At 43.7% G+C, this 23484-nt stretch overlaps 1 protein-coding gene across 3 annotated transcripts in view; it reads left to right on the top strand.

Annotated features, from left to right (window-relative positions):
- Window positions 1-23484, top strand: part of MYCBPAP (MYCBP associated protein) — a 1019029-nt gene that overhangs the window by 101606 nt on the left and 893939 nt on the right. The gene's annotated exons all lie outside the window — the stretch shown is intronic.

Here is a 23484-nt window from a genome sequence, read left to right as displayed (position 1 = left end):
ATAAAAATGATGAGGCACCGATGGTCCTAAAATTGGGCATGTGAGCATGATTTACAAGTAATCAAAGTACAAAAACACCACACTGTGTATGGGATAGACTAGTATAGTATCCCTTAACATAACAACACCATTGGTCGCAAGAGACCCGGAGGTTGAAAGATGATGGCAAACAACTTGTAGTCGGATATTTTGTTAGAGCAAATGCCTCTCAGGCAAGGGAGGCTAATTGTCAGAAACACTACAAATACTTGAGAATTATTAGGAGTAGAGGAAATATCATTCGTACATTATTTTAGCGAGGAATTTCAATACTACATTTGAACCCCTGGATAGGGACAACATTAATTTAAATAGAGAAGAAGACGATAAATTAGCCATTTCCCAATTTGACCTAACTCCTGTCAAAAAGTGGGCCCGTGCAGCCCCACACATGAAGGTTCTTGCATTCGAATATGGGCTCAGGACAGCGAATGGTAGAACAAAGTCAGACAGCAAGGGGGGATTTACACACAATAAATCTAATTGCGAGAGTCACATCGATTATGTACTGGTTTGATCTCAGATTATGGTATAAAGTGGAGGACATGATAGTTAAGGAAATAATTGAGAGCGATCATAACCCTGAATGCCTTTCCATGCTGTCACCTTGGGATAAGCTGCCCTCTCATCTCAAGAGTCAACTAAAATAGCACCAACTAGCGGTGTAGCATGATACACTGTCTTCCATTAGTCTTGACTTATTAGTTAGGTGCCATATACAACTAAGATGCAATTCTGACTAAAGATGCTAACACACACGAAGCAACATGCACTCATTCACACTTCTTTGACAGCATAACTCTGTATTTTTTAGCTACTACTGCACAAGCCTAAAGGAATTTTTGTAATATTAATAGATGGTTTAATAAGGAGTGTAGGATCACCAGAAGGCAGCTAACTCTGGCCATTATGTCAAAGGATCTAGGACAAATAAATGTTTTAAGAGAGGCATATAAACAAGCCCAACATAAATTAAAAAGGGATTGGGATGAAAACAGATGGCGTGATCCTCAAGAATCGCGTTCTGACAAATATCGGTGCAAATGTTGGTCTTTGGTGGGGGGGGGGGCTACAAAGAAGTCACATCACAACCTACCAATTATATCTCGTCTTTTGATTGGTTTAATCACTTTAAGTTTTTATATACTGATGAAACACAAGTTTCCGATCATGATGCCCAGCATATATTTGAAGCCCTGAGACAGGATGATCTGGCATTCGACTTAATTGATATAAAAACTGCTCATGGGAAGGCCCCAAGACCTGACGGAATTCCTGGAGACATCTTTATTCATGACAAAGAAAATTGATCTAAATACATCCTAGCGTTCACTAATGCAAGTGCAAGGGGTACGCCTATCCTGGACTCCTCAAATGGAGCCGAGGTGGTACCTATCTATAAGAAGGGAGACAGAAAGTCATCTATAAATCATAGACCAATAAGTCTAATCAATTCTATTTAGGTTTTTTGTTGGGTGGTACTGTAAAAAATTCAGGGGTGTGGATTGATTGCAAAGAAATATTAACCCTGATACAAGCTCGCTTTAGAGAGAGAACTAGCACTATAGACTAGGTATTCCAATTTATGCTTCTATATTGGAAGTTTGCGTTAACCGGCAGAGATCGTTTATAGGTGGCCTTCATTATTTTGAAGTCTGCCTTCAACCTGGTACTCCAACAGAAGTTGTGGCGAGTATTACTTGGTATGGGGATGCCCTTAACATTTGTTCAACTCCTCTCCATGAGGGCAACTTCGCCAGAGTACGATAGGGCGAGCAGGGACAGTTTGCAAACCAAATCCCTGTTAATAAGGGCATCCAACTAGGTTGTGTTCATGCCCCTACTTTGTTCTCTTTGTATCTGAATGAAGAAGTACACTTCCTTTGACTGCATCCTGCTGATGCTCCATCTTTGGCTAAGGCAGAAATGCCCACCCTGCATTTTGTTGATACCTTACTAGTTTCCCAAACTCCATGTTTATTGAATCACTTTGAATAATTCTATTCCTTGCATGGCCTGGTTGTAAATACAGCTAAGACTAAGTACATAACTATTAACCAACATAAATCATACAGTGGAAGGATGACCCTGCGTGTAATAGACCTGGAAAGAGTAGATTGCTTAGATCATTTAGGAATTAAGTTAACAACTAATATGTCGACATGTCGATATGTTGTTGACAAAATGACCCTGAAACAGATTGTGGGTGCTATTCTGACATTATACATCATATAGCAAACCAGTCGGGCCAGCACTGCAGCTTTATGACTCAAAGTCAGTGGCACTGTTCTGTATGATTTTTTAATCAAAGTGGAGGGAGGTCGAAATTGAGATCCATTCAGCTACCAAGCTATGTATTAAAAAATCAATTGAGGAGAATGGATCACTTGAGACTACGTAGCCAGGGTTTATTGATGGTGCTCGATAACTCTCATAAAAAACCCTCATACACGCACGTAGATGGTTAAGTGCCCCAAAAAAAAATTTGAATATTAAAATTCTTTGAATCTATCCAATAATTTTTTTTGTATTAGAAGTAAGCGATTCAAGAAATGAAAAACTTGCTGTGTAGCTATGGATCTGGTTACTGGATCCACTATACAAAATAGGTCGACATGTTTCAGCCCCACCGTGCCCAGCCGGGTCTATGGGGCTTTCTTCAGTACCAATATAAAAGAAATAGTACCTGGAGGTGGTTCTGGGTTCCACTCTCACTAAGCTGAGGCCAATAGCCTGCAATTACTATACTTCCTCGGGGAACCAGAGAAAGTTTTTCGGTCTCCAGCAGCTTGGAAGTTCCTTGCTTGTGCTTGCTCTGCCCCCGGAAGTCTTTCTTGAATCGCTTTCTTCCAATGAAAAACATTTCTTGGGTAGATTCAAAGAATTTTAATATTCAAATTTTTTTTGGGGCACTTAATTTATCTGGACACTACTACGTATCCAATGGTTACCTCGGGGTCGATGTTAGTACATCATCATAGTTTTTTTGTTGTTGTATGCTAACGCAACGTATATCCTGCGGAGAACCAAGATATACCGCCCTACCATCTACGTGCGTGTATGAGGGTTTTTTATGAGAGTTATCGAGCACCATAAATAAACCCTGGCTACGTAGTCTCAAGTGATCCATTCTCCTCAATTGATTTTTGAACTGTTCTGTATGAAGCAAAACTCTGGGGCTTTCACGACTTAACAGATCTGACTAGATCTGAACACAAGTTCCTGAGCAATTTAGCCATCCTCTCCTCAAGCACACCAATATTTCCACTAACACTTGACATGGGGAGGAAATTGATATTAGACAAAGCAAGAATAAGACCGGTTTTGTTCTGGAGGTGATTGAGAGCCACCCCTGAACTAGCTGTTTATGCTGAAGCCATGCAAAAGGTAGTTAAACAGGCCAGATTTCATAAAAATTATTGGCTTAAAAACATCAAGAAGTTGTTATATTCTCTGGGCTTGAAATAGGTATGGGATTCCACTAAATTTGAGCCCCTTACCTCTAAAGAGCAAAAACATATTTTTTATTGGCTATGGACTGCGCAGAATGATGCTCAAAACATCAATAGGGCCCCGCTGTCAAATGAATTTGCTGAATTAAAGACTATCTGTATTTTTTAACATTATCTGGATTCTATCATTGATCCAGTTCTTAGGAAATTATATATTCAGTTTAGGGTAGAATCTTTACTTACAATGTGTACACAGCTAAATGGGCAGCTACACTAATGCCATCTTTGTTATGCCCAATGTGTAAAACTCACAATGAAACTGTAGCCCATTGTTGGACCTGGCCCTTTTTAGGTCTCGCCTGTCGATGCGCATGCGCATCGAGCTTGCGAGACTATTGGGGCTTAAACAGTCTTTAACCAACTTGCAAGGAATCGTGGCGATTCCTTGCAGTGCCCGTGAAATTCAAGCTTAATGCGCATGTGCATTGAGCTTAAAAGCGCGTGCACATGCCCCCAGCCGCCTGCTTGCATGTATTTTCCCTCAGCCGCACTCCTCCCACACCCCCGCCCCCTCCCCTGCCTGCCGTGTCGCGTTTCTTCAGTTCCCTTAGCCGCACTCCAGGCCCCTGCTGCTTTCACACCCTCATGCCGCTCTCCCCGCTCCGCCCCCTCCCCTGCCCGCCGTGTCGCATTTCTCCTCCCCCCTCCCCACAGCAATGCCCTCCGTCTTGTTTTACCCGTTTCTTCTTTTCTCTATCTGTCCCGCGTCCCTTTCTCTCTTTGCCTCGCAGCGTCTTTTTTTTTGCTTCTGATGCCCGTATGTTTCTTTACAGTATCTCAAGCATGCCAAAAGTTCTTTTGATTTAAACATAAAAAACGACCATGTCTAGAACTTAAAGAGCAAGAGATTAGTGCCTTTCGTTTTTAAACTCTGATTTCCTCAAACAAACATGAGCCCGCGTCCCTTTCTCTCTTTGCCTCGCAGCGTCTTTTTTTTGCTTCTGATGCCCGTATTTTTGTGCAGGCAACCGAGGGGTTCATTCATGGCTGGCCGGTGGCCGGCCGTACTTTCAGTTTCCTGCTTCTCCAGCTCCTTCCTCTCTGCTGGAAACAGACAAAAGGCGCCAGTGGTGCACAACATAGACGGAGCCATCCGGCTTAATGATTGCTTTGGAATTCCATGTGTTAACAGTAAACAGACCAGAGGCGCCAGGAGAGCACAAGCCACACAGAGTTGCACCCCCACCTCCCCCCTCTCGCCTTAGTCAAACGAGGTGTTTGTAACCAAGGCTGCGTCTTCTTTGGTGCGTTTATAATGTACATGGGATGTTTGGGTTCATGCTGGGTAGCGCTGCAGCCATTGACTCTCCCCCAGCCCTACCCTCCTTTGGCTTCTATAACGCACTGTTGTAGTACTGTTAAGGTGGGCTAAAATACAGGCACTTTCTTCTAAACTAAACATATGTTTGTCGTAATCTCTTTGTTTTAAAGTGCAAACAATGTTTTAAAATGCTGCCGCTGTTAGTTACACGAGGTGTTTGTAACCGAGGACGCTTCTCCACATGATCGCCTGCCTCTCGCACACATGTGAGTGCGTTTCAACTATGTTTTATTAGTACCGTGCTGTGTGTTGGCTTTTTCATATGTTGTCATGGGTCTATATTTTTATAATAATGGCAGCGCTTTAGGCAACGCCACCTGCAGATAATTACCCGGACGTCTGCTGAGGCAATCAGCAGCGCTGCTCTCGAAGAATAACACGGGGGTCCATAGCAGTGCCACGCGACCGGTCCGGCGCGCTCTCTCCTCCCTGCTACCGGGGGCCAAGACAGGCAGGGATATCCTTAAATTGCACAGCCAACGAAACTCCAGGGCAAATGTGGTAAGGGGATAAACAAGGGCACGGCGAAAACATGGCAACAGTCACTGCATGCAAAACTCGATTGCTGTTTAATTTCCTACCCCACCACCATACACGCATACAACCACTCACACATACAACCACTCACACATACAACCACTCACACATACAACCACTCACACATACAACCACTCACACATACAACCACTCACACATACAACCACTCACACATACAACCACTCACACATACAACCACCCACACATACAACCACCCACACATACAACCACCCACACATACAACCACCCACACATACAACCACCCACACAACAACCACTCACACATACAACCACTCAAACAACTACACACACAACCGCACACACAAACACACACATCTGTCGCCCTCACTCTATCTATTCCCCTCACTCTATCTATTGCCCTCACTCTATCTCTCTATCGCACTCACTCTCTATCAATCTATCTATCTATCGCCCTGTAAATGACAAAGCCATCAATTTAGCAATTTTAACAACGAAAAAATAAATAAAATATGTCATTTACAAGACCAATAACTACAACTTTTCTAATGCGAGACCTATTGCATTCCAACCCCACTCATCCACGCAACGCCACTCACACACGCAACGCCACTCACACACGCAACGCCACTCACACATGCAACGCCACTCACACATGCAACGCCACTCACACACGCAACGCCACTCACACACGCAACGCCACTCACACACGCAACGCCACTCACACACGCCACTCATCCACGCAACGCCACTCATCCACGCAACGCCACTCATCCATTTGAAAAACGAAAAATGTCAAACTCTTCTATTGCGAGACCTATTGCATTTTCAATGCTTGTTTAAGGTTATCCCCAAACTTTGTCCCTTCCTCCTCCTATTTTTCTGACCCTCTGTTTGTTGGCTTTAGGACTCTGGGCACTTTACCACTTCCGATCAGTGCTAAAATGCATGGGCTCTCTCCTTTATATATGGGATGATTGGTTTACACCTGTTTGGCATTTTTTAATTTACTTGTAAGTCCCATGTACAGTGGTATCCCATACCCCAGGGCCTGTAAATTAAATTTTACTAGTGGGCCTACAGCACCCACTGACAATGCCTTTTAAACCTGTCTCAGGCTTGCCACAGCAGGGCCTGCGTATACAGTTTACTGCCACATTGACTAGGCCTTTAAAACGATTAACCAAGCCTTAAACTCCCCTTTTATATTACATAGGTCACCCCTAACCTAGGCACTAGGTAGGCCTTGGGCATGGTGCTTTGTAAGTAAAAGGTAGGGCATGTACCTTTAATGTGTGGCATGTCCTGATAGTGACAAACAGCCTATTTTGTTTCCCACTACTGCGAGTCCTACTCCTCTCATATGCTAGCATTGTGAATTCCCTTATATGTGTTTAAGTGGTAATTCTTGATCTGAAAGCAGTAACATTGCCTTGTTTGGTATGTTAAGAATGGTAATGATAAATCCTGCCTATTGATGTTGGATTTTTCATTACTATTTTAGAAAGGCCATGTTAAGTGGGCATTTCTCTGTGCATGAATCTTTGTGCTTTGCAACCTGACTCCAATTCCCGTCTAGGGCTGGTGTGGCAGCTACACTTTGTGCATACGTTCGAGACAGCCATCCCACAGGAAGGGTTGGGTGTGACAAGGTTATATCTGGATTCATCTGCATACTGATGGTCTTCCTTGCCTTGGAGAGAGAGGGGCGTTCACACTTTACATTTGTATAGGCTATGCCCTGTCCTCACACAAAGGGCTGATTTACCCCCTAATGAAGTCTGGAGCCAGGGCTGAGTTGAAAGGGGGTGTTGTGCACATCTAAGGGTTCTTTTTATAGTGCCTCCGGAACAAATTCACATTTTGGTATAAGTATTGGACCTCTGGCACCCACAAGTTAGTTCACTTTAGAATCCTGAGGATTCTGCAACTAAGAAGAGCTCCGCTGCCAGGAGGGACTACCACCTTGCCGCTATTTTGCTGTGTTGGACTACTACAAGCTGATTGCTGTGTTGTCAGGAGGGACTGCCGCATTGCACTATGCTCTGCTGTGTTGGCCTGCTGCCTCTGCAGTGAGGAAGGAAGGATACTACCCAGGAACTCCAAGGGCTTGTCAAGCTTGTCTCCTGTTGTGGAAGAATCGGGGACATCAATGTTTTCCTTGTGCTCTGACTGTGCACTACTTGTGAAACAACATGTTATGTTATGTTATGTTATGTTATAACGTGATTTATATAGCGCTCAGCTACTCCGAGGAGTGTCCCGGCGCTTTAACCAGAAGCGGAACAGGGTGGGCACAGTGTGACTAACTCTATTGGACGAAAAGCCAGGTCTTCAATTCCTTCCTGAAAGCCAGCAAAGTGCTCGACTTTCTCAGGGTGGCCGGCAGAGAGTTCCACAGCTGAGGGGCACGGAGTCTAAAAGACCGGCCTCCAATACGGGCTCGCTGAATCACAGGCACAACCGCCAGGGCCTGCGACGCTGATCTAAGCACTCGGGAAGGCTGATAGAAAGACAACCGCTTCCTAATATAACTCGCGCCAGATCCGTGAAGGGCTTTGAAAGCCAACGTAAGTACTTTAAAAACAATGCGCTTCCGGATCGGGAGCCAGTGAAGAGTAGACAAAAGTTCACTGGCACTGGATCTCCGGTGAAGGCCAAAGATGGCACGCGCCGCGGCATTTTGGACTATCTGAAGATGCGAGAGAAGATACTCCGGCAGTCCCAGATATAGCGAATTCGCATAGTCCAGGCGTGAGCCAATTAACGGCTGTACCGTGATTATCCTATGGCCAAGGGATAGCAATGGAAGGAACTTTCTCAGGATTTTGAGGACGCCGAAGCACTTGCCGACTAAGCCGAGGATCCGGGGCTTCAGGGTAAGACCTCAGTCAATTGACACTCCCAGATTTTTCGCCGAAGTGGACACCGAGGAAGGTGGGAACATGGCCGAAGGCCACCATTCCATCCATCTAGGGCCTGATAAACAACCAAAAAAGAGTACCTCGGACTTGTCCGAGTTGCACTTCAGGCCGTTGCACTGGAACCAGCTGAACACGGCTTCCAGACAACCCTTAATGCGCTCTCTGTCAAAGTCGGCGCCCCTCTTACAGGTGAATAGGAGCTGGGTGTCATCCGCATAGGAAACGACCTGGGCTCCAAAAGACTCAGCCAGAGCCGCCAGAGGGGTCATAAAGATGTTAAATAGAGTGGGACTCAGGATAGAACCCTGAGGCCCTCCCACCTGCAATGACGGCATACTGGCTGAGTACGGGGGGGCCCAGATCATTTGGCGGTGGTCCGTCAGAAAAGATTCGAACCAACTGAACACCGTCCCCCGCAGCCCGATCTCCCTAAGCCTAGCAAGGAGGCTGCCGTGGGGGACGGTGTCAAAAGCCGCCAAAAGGTCTAACATGACCAGCATGGCCTTGCCTCCAGCATCCAATACCTCCTTGATGGCCTCCGTCACTTCCAGTAGGGCCGTTTCCGTGCTCCTATTGGTGCGGAAGCCCGACTGGGTGTTATGCAAGATGTTATTCGCCTCAAGGAAGTTGGAGAGAGATTGATGGACATGTTTCTCAACAACTTTAGCAAGGGCTGGCAGGAGGGAGATAGGCCTATAGCTAGCATGGGCCAAGGGGTCGAGATTCGGCTTTTTCAGCAGCGGTAAGATGAAAGCATGCTTCCAGGCCGGAGGAACCGTACCTGAGCGTAACATCTCCTCCAGAGCATTTTAAAATATTTTATTGGGCCACCAGATGCACTTTCACCGTCCTGCGCCTGCTGATCTGGCCCAAAGGCCACTGGCGTGTAGTTCAGAGATACAGGCATGTGTAAGCTTAGCGGCTGACCGCCTGCTGATCCCGTTTCTACAGAGGGAGACGTGACAATCAGCACGGTGAAGAATATTTTTTCTCCAGTATTGGGGTGTCTTTCATAGATTCACATGCTTGAATATTCCCTGTCGTCGAAGTGGGAGTCCCACGGTACATAGCATAGCAATGTAGCCATAACATAAGCATATATACATAGAGAAAGCAAAAACCATAGAGTTTTTCCTAGATAGACAACATGTCACTTCTATGATGTATCATAGTCATTATGTTTTGGTCCAAATTCCGGCCAATCAGGCGTCAGCAGCACCCTCTTAGAATGGTTTCCTCAGATGCTCAGGCCCTCAGATTTTCTACCACACGTCGTGTGAAGGGAGTCTCCCTGAGCTCTGCTTAGTTCTCTTCTAATTTCTTCTCAGAAATCCAATTTTAAGATGTCTACCGCCAAGAAGTCCCTCTTCAGACCTTGTGGAACCTGTGAAAACAGAGACTTCATTCTGAAGATCCTCATAAAAAGTGCATATATTGCCTATATCCTGAACACCAAGTCAAGGATTGTAAGATATGTAGAACCTTCTCTCAGAACACCTTGAAGGACAGAGAAGGGCGTCTCCTACTGTGGCTACAGAAGTTGAAGACTTCTCTGATGTAGAGAGTGTGTCTTCAGTCAAGACTTCTTCATCCCTGAAGAGAACCAGTGAACACCAAAAGGTATCTCCGAAACCTAAAGTGGTGAAGAAACACCATATAGATCAACCTTCTACTTCAAGAGGGGTGAGTTCTCCCCTCAGAGTCTTGCTGCACCTGTTACGCTCTCGAGATCTGATTCTCAGGCATCAAAGACTCCATCTACGCAGTTTTTACCTCAGAAACTGCTCATCTCGTCGGCAAGCTCGTCGACGGGGGAACCGTTGACGAGAGCTGCCGTCATCGCGTCTATGTTGACGACTTCAACATCTTCATCTATGAAGCCGGCTATGATCTTGTCGTCTGCATCTTCACCGTCGACGTTAGTATCTGTTAAGGTGAGGCCTATTTTGTCTACGGTGCCTTTGACCTCGTCGACGGTGTCAAGTAAGCAGAAGAAGAAGATGATTTCGTTGACGCATTCTTCGTCGTCGACAGTGGCTTAGTCGACGGTGGCTTCTTAGACGGTAGCCTTGTCGGCGGTGGCCTCGTCGGCGATGGCTTCTTTGGCGGTGGCTTCTTTGGCGGTGGCTTCGTTGGCGGTGGCTTCATCGGCAGTGGCTTCGTCGGCGGTGGCTTCATCGACGGTGGCCTCATCAACGGTGGCTTCGTCGACGGTGGCTTCGACAGAAACTGTGATTACTGCTTCCAAGGATTTAGTACCATTGAAATCCTCAAGTTCTCTACTTCAGCCGCGACACTCTTCTTTGGATACACTAATGCCAATCCAAACTTCTTCTCAACCTCCAGCTGCGCTATTTTCTTCAGATGATGAAGATTCTGAAGATGTTGATAGATTCCGGGCTGCTCGCAGTCCCTCCGAACTTCTTATAAAGTGTCAGGACTCGGATGAGGATGAAGACTTAGAGGAAGAAGAAGAAGATTATTCTACTTGTGGCACACAACCTGAGCAAGAACCTATTATGACACAGATGCCTTTAACGCTCATTTCAAATCTACAATTCATGCTGGATGATTACTACCGCCGTTTTCCGAGCTCAGTACAGGCCTCTCCAGTACCTCAAACACCTATGCAGCCTCTTCCTACTAAAGAGCTATTAATCACACCTTCTACGTCGACGGCCAATACTCAACATCAAGATACTCCTCAAGTCATAGTAGAGGACAATGACGATGATAATGATGATGATGATGACAGAGAGGAAGGTGGGCTGGACGACAGATCCATTCTCTCTGAATGGGATAACTACCAAATCCAAATGCCATCTCCTACTCCAGCTCCCCTGGACTCTCTACCTGTAGACATAGGTGGTTTTCATATACTCATGGAAAGAGCGGCAAAGCAATTCCAACTTCCTATGACGACTACAGAAGAAGATTGTTTCTAATATGATTTTAAAGAACAGCCTCAAAAACAAGTGCGTTCTATCCCAATCATCGATTTTATTTGGCAAGAAGGGCTTAAAATCATGCAAAACCCCAATTCAATACCAGCTATTCTGCCGAGGCTGGATAAAAAAATACAAGGCACCTACAAATACACATGCTTGTCTAATTTCTCAAACAAAGCCTGATTCCATTATTACTCAGGCAGCACAACGTCGGTCTAGAAATCCTTCATCTCCAATATCTGCACCACCTGACCGAGAAGGTAGAGGCCTTGATGCTATACGCAAAAAATGTTCTACAATGGCAGCAACTACAGTGCGTGCGGCCAATTAAATGGCGATCCTTGCTCGTTACGACCGGCAAATGTGGTCGGACATTTCCTCTCTTGTAGAATTGATACTAGAATCTTCTAAAGCTGAGGTGTTGAACATTCTTCATGAAGGAGAGAGGATTTCTTCTGAAATGATTGATTGTTCTATAGACGTATCTTCCACTGGTTTCCGCCTTTTGGCTAGTGCTGCTGTTCTCAGGAGAAAGGGCTGGCTAAAGGCCATGTCTTTTTGTCAAGAGGTGCAGACGAAAATATTAGACATGCCTTACGATGGCGTATCTTTATTTGGCCAACATATTGACGATGCCCTTCAAACAATAAAGAAAGACACTGATACGGCCCATGCTCTCAGAACTCTTCAATTCAAAAAGCAAACTTTTCGAGGCGCAAGAGGTCGTGGATCCTCGTCTAACTTTCGAGGAAATTCCAGTCAGTACAAACAAGGACAACAACGGTACTACTCCCAAGGTCAACAGTCATACACGCAACAGCATTCTTCGTCCTATAAACAATACAGAGGCAAATCCTCTTACAGAGGAAAGGACTCTTCCAAAAAACAATGACTTGCTCCACTCACCATCTCTAACTCCACCCTTTTGTTCAAGGGTTGGAGGCCGAATCTCTCACTTTTACTCAAAATGGTCACTGATTACTACAGATCAGTGGGTTCTGGATATTGTACGCAGGGGACATGCATTGAAGTTTCTAAAGATTCCTCCCAATTCTCCACCAAGAGGTCCTCCTCCTGCCCACCTGAAAGAACTTTTAAACCAACTCACAATTCTGTTAGGAAAAGGTGCGATCGAAGTGGTACCAAAACTACAAAGAGGCAGGGGTTTTTATTCGAGGTTCTTCCTCATACAGAAAAAGTCGGGAGAATGGCGCCCCATCCTGGACTTTGGTGCCCTAAACAAATACATCCAAAAGCAAATGTTTTGCATGTTGTCCCTTCAGGAGGTGCTTCATTTGCTATCTCCAGGAGAGTATATGGCAACTTTGGATCTCCAAGATGCTTATTTTCATCTTCCAATTCTGCGGAGGCACAGAAAATTTCTCAGATCAGAGTAGCCGGGAAGGACTTCCAATTCAAGGTTCTTCCATTCAGCCTTCGTTCCGCTCCCTGTGTGTTCACCAAAGTCCTCGCACCATTGGCAGCTTACCTTTGCCTACAAGGAGTACAAATCTTTCCATACCTGGACGACTGCCTTCTAAAGGCACAATCATTCGAGCAGGCTTCCAAACATACTCAAATCTGCAAGTCCCTCTTTCAGGTCCCTGGGCCTCACATTCAACATGGAAAAGTCTCATTTTCTCACTTGCTCTTCAAACAGACTGTTCTTGGGAGCCATTCTAGACACCAAGCTAGCAAAAGCTTTTGTGTCGCACGAAAGACGCCTGTGTCCTCGCAACCTTAGCAGCCTCCCTCCTATTAAAAGATTCCGCTTTTGTCCGACAGTTGAAATCTTTCCAAGGATGTTGTCCTCTTGCATCCCTTTTGTCCCTCACTGCCGGCTAAAAATGAGACCTATTCAGGAGGAGTTGGACAAACAATGGGCTCAAGTTTCCGGAACCTTCATCGATATGGTCAGAGTCACATCTCGAATGAAAAAAGGTCTCTTGTAGTGGATTCTCGAAAAGAACATCTCTTCAGGTCGTCCGTTCCTGATGGACGCTCCAAGCTTCACTCTCACAACAGATACATCCCTAGAAGGCTGGGGTGCACATCTTTAGGGGCTAACAGTAAACAAAAGTGGAACATTCAGCAAAAGACCTGGCACATCAGTCTACTAGAGTTGCTGGCTATTTTTCTAGCACTAAAAGCGTTCCGTTCCATCATACAAGGAGCATCAATGTTGGTTCGAACGGACAGCACAACGTGCATGCACTACATAAACAAATAAGGAGGCACAAGATCCATCCTACTGTCCTATCAGGCTCAGCAGATTTGGGATTGGGCGATTCAACATCAGGTCGTCCTTTCAGCAGTGCATGTTCCGGGAGCATCAAACAATCTTGTAAATTCACTGAGCAGGTCTTCTACAACCAACCACGAGTGGGAATTGCATCAACCCACACTAGATCACATTTTTCGGGTATGGGGTTGCCCGAATCTGGACCTGTTTGCAACACATCCGAACCGCAAATGCCTGTTCTATGCAAGTTGGCTTCCCCAACCAGAGTCGCAAACGCGAGAGCAGCTTCAACTGTGAAAACATACAAACTCAAATAGAAAAGATTCTGTTTATGGTGCAATGATACCCAGGTACATCCTATACATTCCATGCTGGAGCAACTGTTGCCTTTCTTTTTACACTTGGCAAAGTCGGGCCTCTCGTTTTCTACCTTAAAAGTTTTTCTAGCAGCAATTTCACCGTTCCGTCAAGATGGCTCTAACTCACTTTACTCTTCCAGAGTCATTCAGCAATGTTTTGAAAGTCTTTTTTAGATGTTCCCAACAATTCGTCGAACACTTGGCATTTGAACATTGCATTGGCACAACTAATGAAACACCCGTTTGAGCCAATCCATAAGGTCGATCTTAAATACATTACTTGGAAGCCTTCTCTATTTCTGGCTCTCACTTCCTCACGTCAAGTCAGTGACATACAGGCGTTTACTACTAAACCGCCTTTTCTTCAGTTTACCAAAGACTCAGTCTTGCTCCGCACCAATCCAGTCTTTATCCCTAAAGTGCCATCGGACTTCCACCTCAATGAACTAGTTGTTTTAAAGTAATTTTTTCCTAATCCTCAGACACCAGGAGAAAGAGCACTTCATTCTTTAGATATTAAGAGGTGTCTAAAATTCTACCTTCAAAGGATGGCTACTATACGTAAGTCTGACCAGCTGTTTGTGGCCTACGGGCGGATGCGAAATGGACTTCCAGTCACTAAACAAACATTTGCATGCTGGATATCTACTGCGATTGCTTTTTGCCATCAGCAAGCGGGAAAACCACTTACAGCAACTGTTAGAGCGCATTCTACTAGAAAAGTTTCCTCTTGTACAGCGCTGTTTGCTGGTGTGCCTCTTCATCACATTTGCAGAGCTTCAACATGGTCCAGCAGCCACACCTTTACGAGATTTTACTGTCTGGAGGCTGCGGATAACGCTGACTCAGCCGTGGGACAGGCAGTCCTACGAAATCTTTTTAAATAAGGTTAGCCTCTGTTGCTTCCCTCCTCCTGTATACAAGGTTCTTTCTTTTTCTTTGGTATATACTTCAGTCTTTTCGTACTGTAAATTATTAAGATTATTTTTATCATTATTATTATCATTATATTGAATGATAAGTACCTTGTATTATTCTAACTCTACTGCTCACCATTCTTATTCAAGCATGTAAATCTATGAAAGACACCCCAATACTGGAGAAGAACAAAAGTTACTTACCTGTAAACTGTGGTTCTACAGTATCGGTCTCTTTCATAGATTCACATGCGACCCACCCTCCTCCCCTCAGAGGCTCTCTCTTTATCCCTTGGCTCTGTATTACTCTTGTGCTACGAAAATCTGAGGGCTTGAGCCTCTGTGGAGAACATTCTAAGAGGGTGCTGACACCTGATTGGCCGGAATTTGGACCAAAACATAATGACTATGATATATCATAGAAGTGATATATTGTCTATCTAGGAAAAACTCTATGGTTTTTGCTTTCTCTATGTATATATGCTTGTGTTATGGCCACATTGCTATGTTATGTACCGTGGGACTCCCACTTCGACGATAGGGAATATTCAAGCATGTGAATCTATGAAAGACACCAATACTGTAGAACCACACTTTACAGTTAAGTAACTTTTGTTCTTCAGTGCCCCATGTTAGTGTATGGCTTCACCGCTGCACTACCCCGGACCCCGTGCCAATTGGAGGCACCATGTAGTCATTGGTAACTTCTGCAGCTACCCCACAAGAAACCCTCCAGCAATGCTAACAGTTGCTCCCAGCGTATCGTGGCATACTTGCTAGCAGTATTTGGTGCAGCCTACCTATTTTGCCTGAAGCAAGAGGCTATAGGCTGTTGGCCCAATCCCATCAGCCTCTGGAAAGGTCAGCGCTGGATGAATTGCGGTGAGCACACCCTGTAGGCTCAACGGCGCCCCCAGGAGTCCAGGGAAGCCTCCCTTAGGGCTCCGATCACAGCAGAAGCGCAGCAGATGAGTCTGCCCCTGGGGGAGTGACCCAGCCACCATACATTGCTTTCGCGGGCAGCCCCCATCCAACATTGCTTGGATCTCTGTGATAGCAGTTCAAGAGGCCCCAGAGGGCCTCAGACATGCTGTACTTGAGTGGCACCAGTGTCACTTCCTACCTTGTGAGGGATGAGTATCGTATCAGGTAATAGAAGCACGGGTGCGCTGTGCTCTATGATTTCATGACGGTGCATGTGTTGGTCTCTGAAACTACGGGCATTACTTGCACAGCTCCTTGCTTCAGTGATAAATTATCGCCATGGGGAATTCCTGTGTTTTCCCCTGACAAACCAACTTGCCTTACATTACTCATGCAATCCATGCCATTTTGATCTTGCTTTGCAAAGGATAACAAACATTATTTAAAAATGATCTTTCCTGCATAGTACCTATGATTCACATGCTTTCCCATAAACTGCTGCATCTCATGCCCTGATGTTATATTGTATGTTGTTTTGATGCTTGCATCGTCAAGAGAACGAGTACAATCTCAGGATTTGCATAGTATGTACAGTATTTATGATTCAAATAGTTTTTGGTCTACGTTACAGGTATATTATACTATATACATTTTATATGAATCTATGCAGAGTTTCTTTTGTGGTGTATTTATTGTGTCACTGGTGTGGGTTTGTCGCGCAAACACTTTACACATTGCCTCTGATGATAAGCCTGCCTGCCCTGTGCCAAGCTATCGGAGGGTGAGCATAGGTTATCTTTGGTGTGTAACTTACTTGCCCTGGTTAGAGTTGTGGGTTCTCCTTGGCTGAGGTACATACCCTAGCCAAGCGGAAACCCCATTTCTAACACCCTTGATTTATTTTCCGTCTGCAACCTACTCTCCTCAGAAATCTACATGGATTACACCAGTTTGCCTTCATATTGGCACAGATAACTATTCAGTATCCTTAAGAATACTAAGGTCATACTCTTGACCTTTCTATGCTTGTTCTGTTGCCAAATTTCTTGGACGGATGTGAATTATAAGGCGGAAAGCTATATCAATCTAAATGCAAAGTTAATGGAACCAACTTCCATGTGCTGCACGTTGGGAAGGTACTAACTTTTTTTTAAGCAGAAACTGGTCTCATTTTAATAGAAAGATATTTTAGATTCCAAACATGATTTTTAGCATTTGAGTATGAACTAGGAAGAATAATGCTACTGTGCAGAGGCCCCTTGTTATTGTATACAAGCAGCCCGTCCCGACGTTGTCCGGGGCTGAAATAGAAAGTGTGCAAAGGAAGCTTTGTAATGTTCGCCGGTACGTTGATTGGCTTTAATCCCCGCTTGAGGGCCGTAGCAATTTGGGCAGTGGTAAATGCGAAGGCTGCCTGTTGTAAATCTGTGTACGTTGAGACTGCAGTGCGTGACAGCATGCTTGCGAGGCCTGCGCGTGCAATAAGCGAAGCTTGTGCTCGCTGCTGTTAGTGTGAGTGGCTTGAGCCCCCGCCTGAGCACCGGAGCAGTATGCAAAGCTTTGTGATCCCCGCTGTTAGGCTGAGTGGCTTAAGCCCCCGCGTGAGCACCATAGCAATGCTGCGGCCCGTGAAGCCTTGCCCATTGGTGTTTGGCCACGCCCCTCTTACAACGTCCACGAGGCGCGCCCCGTGAATGCGGAGCCCATTCAGGTTTTGCCACGCCCCTTTGACAACGGCCAGGCCCACAACGGAGTAATGTGAAGGTTTTTGTTTATAATGCCGTTTTCGCTTTTACCAGTAATGACGGTGAATGGCGCGCCCCGTGAATGCCGCGCCTATTGGTGTTTGTCCACGCCCCTCTCACAACGCCCACGCCCACAAGGGAGTCCTGTGAAGGTTTGTTTGCCGCGCCCATCGCTGACAGCACAACGCTCACGCCCACAAGGGACTACTTTATCCCTAAGGTTCTTTTACCTTTGTAATGTATATGGTGGCCACTTGTATAGCCTATGTGCATCTGCTGCATCCTTTCCAATGCTGTATTGGGTGTTGTGATTGGTGCTGTACTTCTTGAGCTTACCCGCCTCAAAGGTTTGGTCTCTCTCTTTATAATAGTAGTATAGATTGCACTTCTTTGTAGAGGTTGCACTTTATACTACTTGTAAGGGATGTACAGTTGTGTTTATCACACTAGCCACTAGTACTCTGTTTGTTTTGAATACTCCTACAAATGGATCAACCAAACTTGTTCTCCTGGCATTACTTTAGAAAGGAGGTTTGAACAAACACAACACCCAGAGAAGATCATTATGTGTTTTATTTTTGAGAATCCTATTGTACTTTTGAAATAATTGATAGATCTTTTTCCTCTTACATGATATTACAAATAAGGCACTTTGTTGGTTTTATAGTTTATACTATTTTTACATAATGAAAATGTTATCAAATTTTATTGTAATGTGGCACAGCCTTGATGGCATGTGTTGGCAAAATAACATTTGTTGACTAGTGATTTGTTCAAGCTAGGATGTATGTTGTGATGTGAGTGGAATCCAGTGTGGTGCCTGAGAAGCATCCTATCTACCTTGAAATGTACAAGGTGGAATGTTCCAAAGAGTGCTCAAGTGAGTTCATGTATTAACTGGAGTGTGCAAGTTCACTTTCCATTAATTGTAGTGAGAGGAGCTGATTCATGGTCTGCCATACTCTCCTGTCCCAATAAAGGCAATAGGACACTTAGGGGCATATTAGGATGGCAGACAGACCTGCGTCCGTCCGCCACCCCCAAGGTGGAGGGACCGTCCGCAGGGGCAGCAGCGGTCCCTCCGGTGCAATTAGGATGTGACTGCCACCCTGGCGGTCACATCCCGTATCTTTAACCTTGCGGCGGGTGCTGCTTGAAGCAGCACCCGCCGCAAGGTTAAAAATGCATGATTTACATTTACATGAAGAAAAAGTGGAGGCAGCACCAATTGCAAAATAAATTGCAGGAAACCAAAGTTTTGCAAAAATAGAATTGTCTTTTATTTTATTTTTTTTCTTTTCAAAGTGCACAGGACAGCCAACGCGTTTCACTCCTCAACCATGGGAGCTTCATCAGGGCTGAAAACAACGTGAAATATATATATATATTAATGACATGTACTCACACATGACAACAAATACATCACAATACATACATAATCACAAGCACAGTGTACAAAATCTAAAAACACGAAAGATGGCACTTAACACAATAAAATCACATGTATATGTACATTAAGACAACAAACTTCGTAGGTTGGGAGAGATCCTTAACTAAGTGATGGCAATACAATCGCCACTCAGTTCGACATGAGGCAAGGCTTCCCCACAAAAGTCATCATCACTAAATATTGAGAAGAACGCGTAAGAAATACAAAATACTGTGACAAGAAGATAAAGAAATGGGAAGAAAATGAACATTCAAATGACCAAACATTTAATCTTTAGGATAAATTAGATACTGAGGATTGGAAAGAATAAAAGGTGTGCACGAATATTCTCACCACAATTCAAAAGGTATTTGTCCACCGCCAATGCAGTATAAAGTTTTGAATGAGCAAACCGAGCTGCATCAATATGGAGGTGCAGGTACTGAAAAAGGAAAAGTATAATAAGCTATACATAACATTCAGATATAAAGATATAAATGTCAAAAGAAAACAATTGAAACCAACCAAACAGATATAGATCCCAAGTCTAAAAGTATCCTTAATATAGAAAAGAGCCACATCCCCTCACCTAATCAAAGGTTCCGTGATGCAACTGAATGCAGGGCCATGAAATATGTCGATGCGAAAAGTATCAAATTGTCATCATAGGTATATCTGTATAGCAAAAAGTAGAGAAATGGGTATGACAGAGTGTGAAGACTTCTCAATACAACCCATATTAGTCATTAAGGCGCTCTGACATATACCAGAATATTAATTTAAGGGGTGTAAACTCTCTAATCAACATAGTATGGAGCCATGACGTGCTACCCATCTACAATTGGAATTGGAGACACATAGACAGTAAAATAGAACTCACAACGTCATCGGCAATCAGATATGGGATCTTAAAGTCAAAACACATAATGTCAAAAATATCATTATACCAACATTAAATATAATGTAAGTAATGTGAGGCAATGTCAAGAAAACGATTTTATCAGTCAGTGGATAAATAAAAATGAAAGTGACAACTTACATGTATACCCCTTGAGATGTCTCAGAACAAATAGGTGAAAGAGCAGTCCTTGATAAGCCGCTAGCTCAAGTATCTACAATAAATATGAGGATAAAGGTATAGTACAAATACATCTACACACATCCATGGCCAGTGTAGCAAAGTATATATGCGCATATGTGCAGCACCTAAAGATGGAAAATGTAAGGACAGTAATATGAAACTCCGCATATTGTTAATATTTCGAATCACTAAACACATGTGCGTTATAATTAAAAAAGATAGAGCACAGATAAAGTCTAAACTAGGTCCATAATTCGAACATCACGTGGAGATCGAAAAAATACTTGAAAAATTGTTTATTGATTAAACACTCTGAATGGCATGGAAATTGCCCGTATCTATTCGTAATTAGCAGCAAAGCGTGAGTAACGCAGTCACGTAACTAAAATCGGGCACATAAAGCAGGGACAAACTGGTACATATGTCTCCGCAATTCGTAGTCTACAAACGAGTATCGAGTCCCTTATAAGTTACCGTATGTTCCAATTATCTTCGTATACTAATGGACATTAGTTTTCACTAAAGTTACCGAGGGACCCTAAAGAATTATTGGCTTAGAAAACAACTCATTTAAGACGAAAATTCCGCAACGAGTTCCCTCTATACATTATATCGTTTAAGAAGTGCTTACCTCAAGACGAAGTTCTACGCACACCACCGGCCTCAGCAAAATTTTGCAAACGACCTGAAGAAAACCGGAAAGATTTTAAAGACCGGCATACCGATCATATGATCGCACTCTCTAGTAATGGTAGTGGAAGTAGGACAAGTCCGAAAACGGAAAAGTGGCCGCCATATTAAACAGACTAAGATATAATATAAAGAAGAAAGAAGAAATAGACACCCTAAGTCCTATAAAGCTTATGTCATAATCATTTAGAAAGATGACATGAGTATCTGGAGCCACTAGACTGATGTAAAAAGTCATAGTCATGTGAAATAAAAATCGGATAAAATATAAACTGGAATAGGCATGTGTGGGTGTTAACTACAAGATATAAAGATAGAAAAGGCAGATCAACCGGCGATAGGAGTTTGTTAATCCATATAGCAAGATATATGCTACAATATATGGAATACAAAAAAGGGGCCACCATAGAAATGTTAAATTCCGTTTTCATCAATTAATATTTAGACGGAATTGATATCTCGAGCTCCCGACTGGCAAAACTCAAATCTTGATTTAAAAGGGGACTAACAATATTAGCTCGAAAAAGAGCTATAGTACTGAGACCCTATATGGGGCATACTAAAATTCGGCATGCACATAGTAAAATATATAGAAAAATTCCATAATACTGACACAGTCAAATACCTAAGATTCTTGTGTAAAGATCAGATAACAGGCCAATCTAACATAACAGTTAACATAATTCATACTCTTCCTCATTGTACATTGTTGTTAAAAGGAAGTCTTAGTTATTGTATCCAGGCATATGAAGTAGTTGGATGTACAGTTAGGCCTTGCCTAAGAATTATCGATCACAAAATTTATACAAAACAAATGGCAACAGGGATTATGGTAGAAAATGCACTATAAAAAATGATGCATTTCGTTATCAGAATTATGTCCATGGTTGATCGCCCGAAGACGACAAATCCATTTCGCTTCCTCCCTCCTCAAGATCAACTCCCTATTTCCACCTCTCTTATTATAGGGAATGTGTTGAATTGCATGGAACCAGAAGGTGTCATCACTAGCATGTACAGAATTGTAATGTTCAATGAGTGGATGTCTGATGTCCCTGTTTATGATTGCCCTGCGATGTTCTTGTATTCTCAATTTGAGTGGTCGTATACTGCTACCAACATATATACGACCACATGGGCAGCCCAGGACAAAAACAGTAAATGGAGTATTGCAGTTGCAAAAATGAGTTATCTTGAAACTGCGGTCGCCATTATATGAGAAAGTGGTGGTCTTGTTCCTACCCATATCACACACAATACACACCCCACAGGTAAAGAAACCTGCAGGTTTGGGGGGTAACCAGTTGCCTTTGTTGGGAGGCGTGGTAATATAGCTTGGACAAAGCTGGTTACGCAAAGAATCACCCCTCCTATAGGTGACCGATGGCTTGTCGCCTATATGATTCTTGATACCTACAATTCCGGTCAGCAAGTGCCAGTTCCTCCGAAAAACATTGAATATTTTATCGCTGTGGGATTGAGTAACAAATCTGACTTTGCTCAACCCTTTATCCCGTCCGGTTCTCTCACGATCATTCTTAAGGGTTGAATCCCTGTCCAATGACTCAATCCTAGATACTGCTCTATCGAGGACTTTTCGATCATAGTCACGTCCAAGAAATCTCACTTTGGTCTCATTTACATTTTCCTTGAACGTATTTTGTTCACTACAAGTCCTGCGTACCCTAGTAAGTTCCTCAAAGGGGATGTTGTTGATGACTGAGCTGGCATGCGCACTAGACGCATGTAGTACTAAATTACAGGAGGTTTCTTTACAATAGAGTTTGCTTTGAACCCGACCGTTTTGTACATAGAATGTAACATCCAAGAAGTTGATGCTACTCTTATCATGTAACATCGTGAACTTGACATTGTAGACATTATCATTCAAGTAAAGGAAATAGCTATCAAGCTCTTCAGTGGAACCTGACCAGAGGCAGATCACATCATCGATGTACCTCCCCCAGAACACGATGTAAGTGGTCCAGGGGGAGGCACATCGGGCCCAGGCATGCTCCCTCTCGTACCACCCCATAAAGAGGCAGGCGTACGAGGGGGCAAACCTGGAACCCATCGCGGTACCAGTGGTCTGTTGGTACCAACGGCCATCAAAAAGAAAAAAGTTGTTAAGCAAAATCAAGTCGATCATTTGCATGATCATTTCATTTTGTGAATAGAGTTTAGCATCCTCCCTATCCAAAAAAGACCTTTTGAATTTTGGTGAGAATATTCGTGCACACCTTTTATTCTTTCCAATCCTCAGTATCTAATTTATCCTAAAGATTAAATGTTTGGTCATTTCAATGTTCATTTTCTTCCCATTTCTTTATCTTCTTGTCACAGTATTTTGTATTTCTTACACGTTCTTCTCAATATTTAGTGATGATGACTTTTGTGGGGAAGCCTTGCCTCATGTCGAACTGAGTGGCGATTGTATTGCCATCTCTTAGTTAAGGATCTCTCCCAACCCACAAAGTTTGTTGTCTTAATGTACATATACATGTGATTTTATTGTGTTAAGTGCCATCTTTCGTGTTTTTAGATTTTGTACACTGTGCTTGAGATTATGTATGTATTGTGATGTATTTGTTGTCATGTGTGAGTACATGTCATTAATATATATATATATATTTCACGTTGTTTTCAGCCCTGATGAAGCTCCCATGGTTGAGGAGTGAAACGCGTTGGCTGTCCTGTGCACTTTGAAAAGAAAAAAAAGAAAAGAAAAGAAAATTCTATTTTTGCAAGACTTTGGTTTCCTGCAATTTATTTTGCGATTGGTGCTGCCTCCACTTTTTCTTCTAATTACCTATCTGGGATTCCAGTGGGGCTGAACC

This window comes from Lissotriton helveticus, chromosome 7 (assembly GCF_964261635.1).
Source record: "Lissotriton helveticus chromosome 7, aLisHel1.1, whole genome shotgun sequence".
Lineage (NCBI taxonomy): Eukaryota > Metazoa > Chordata > Amphibia > Caudata > Salamandridae > Lissotriton > Lissotriton helveticus.
The sequence above is the reverse complement of the archived record's forward strand: the minus strand, read 5'-3'. Positions and strand labels throughout refer to the sequence as shown.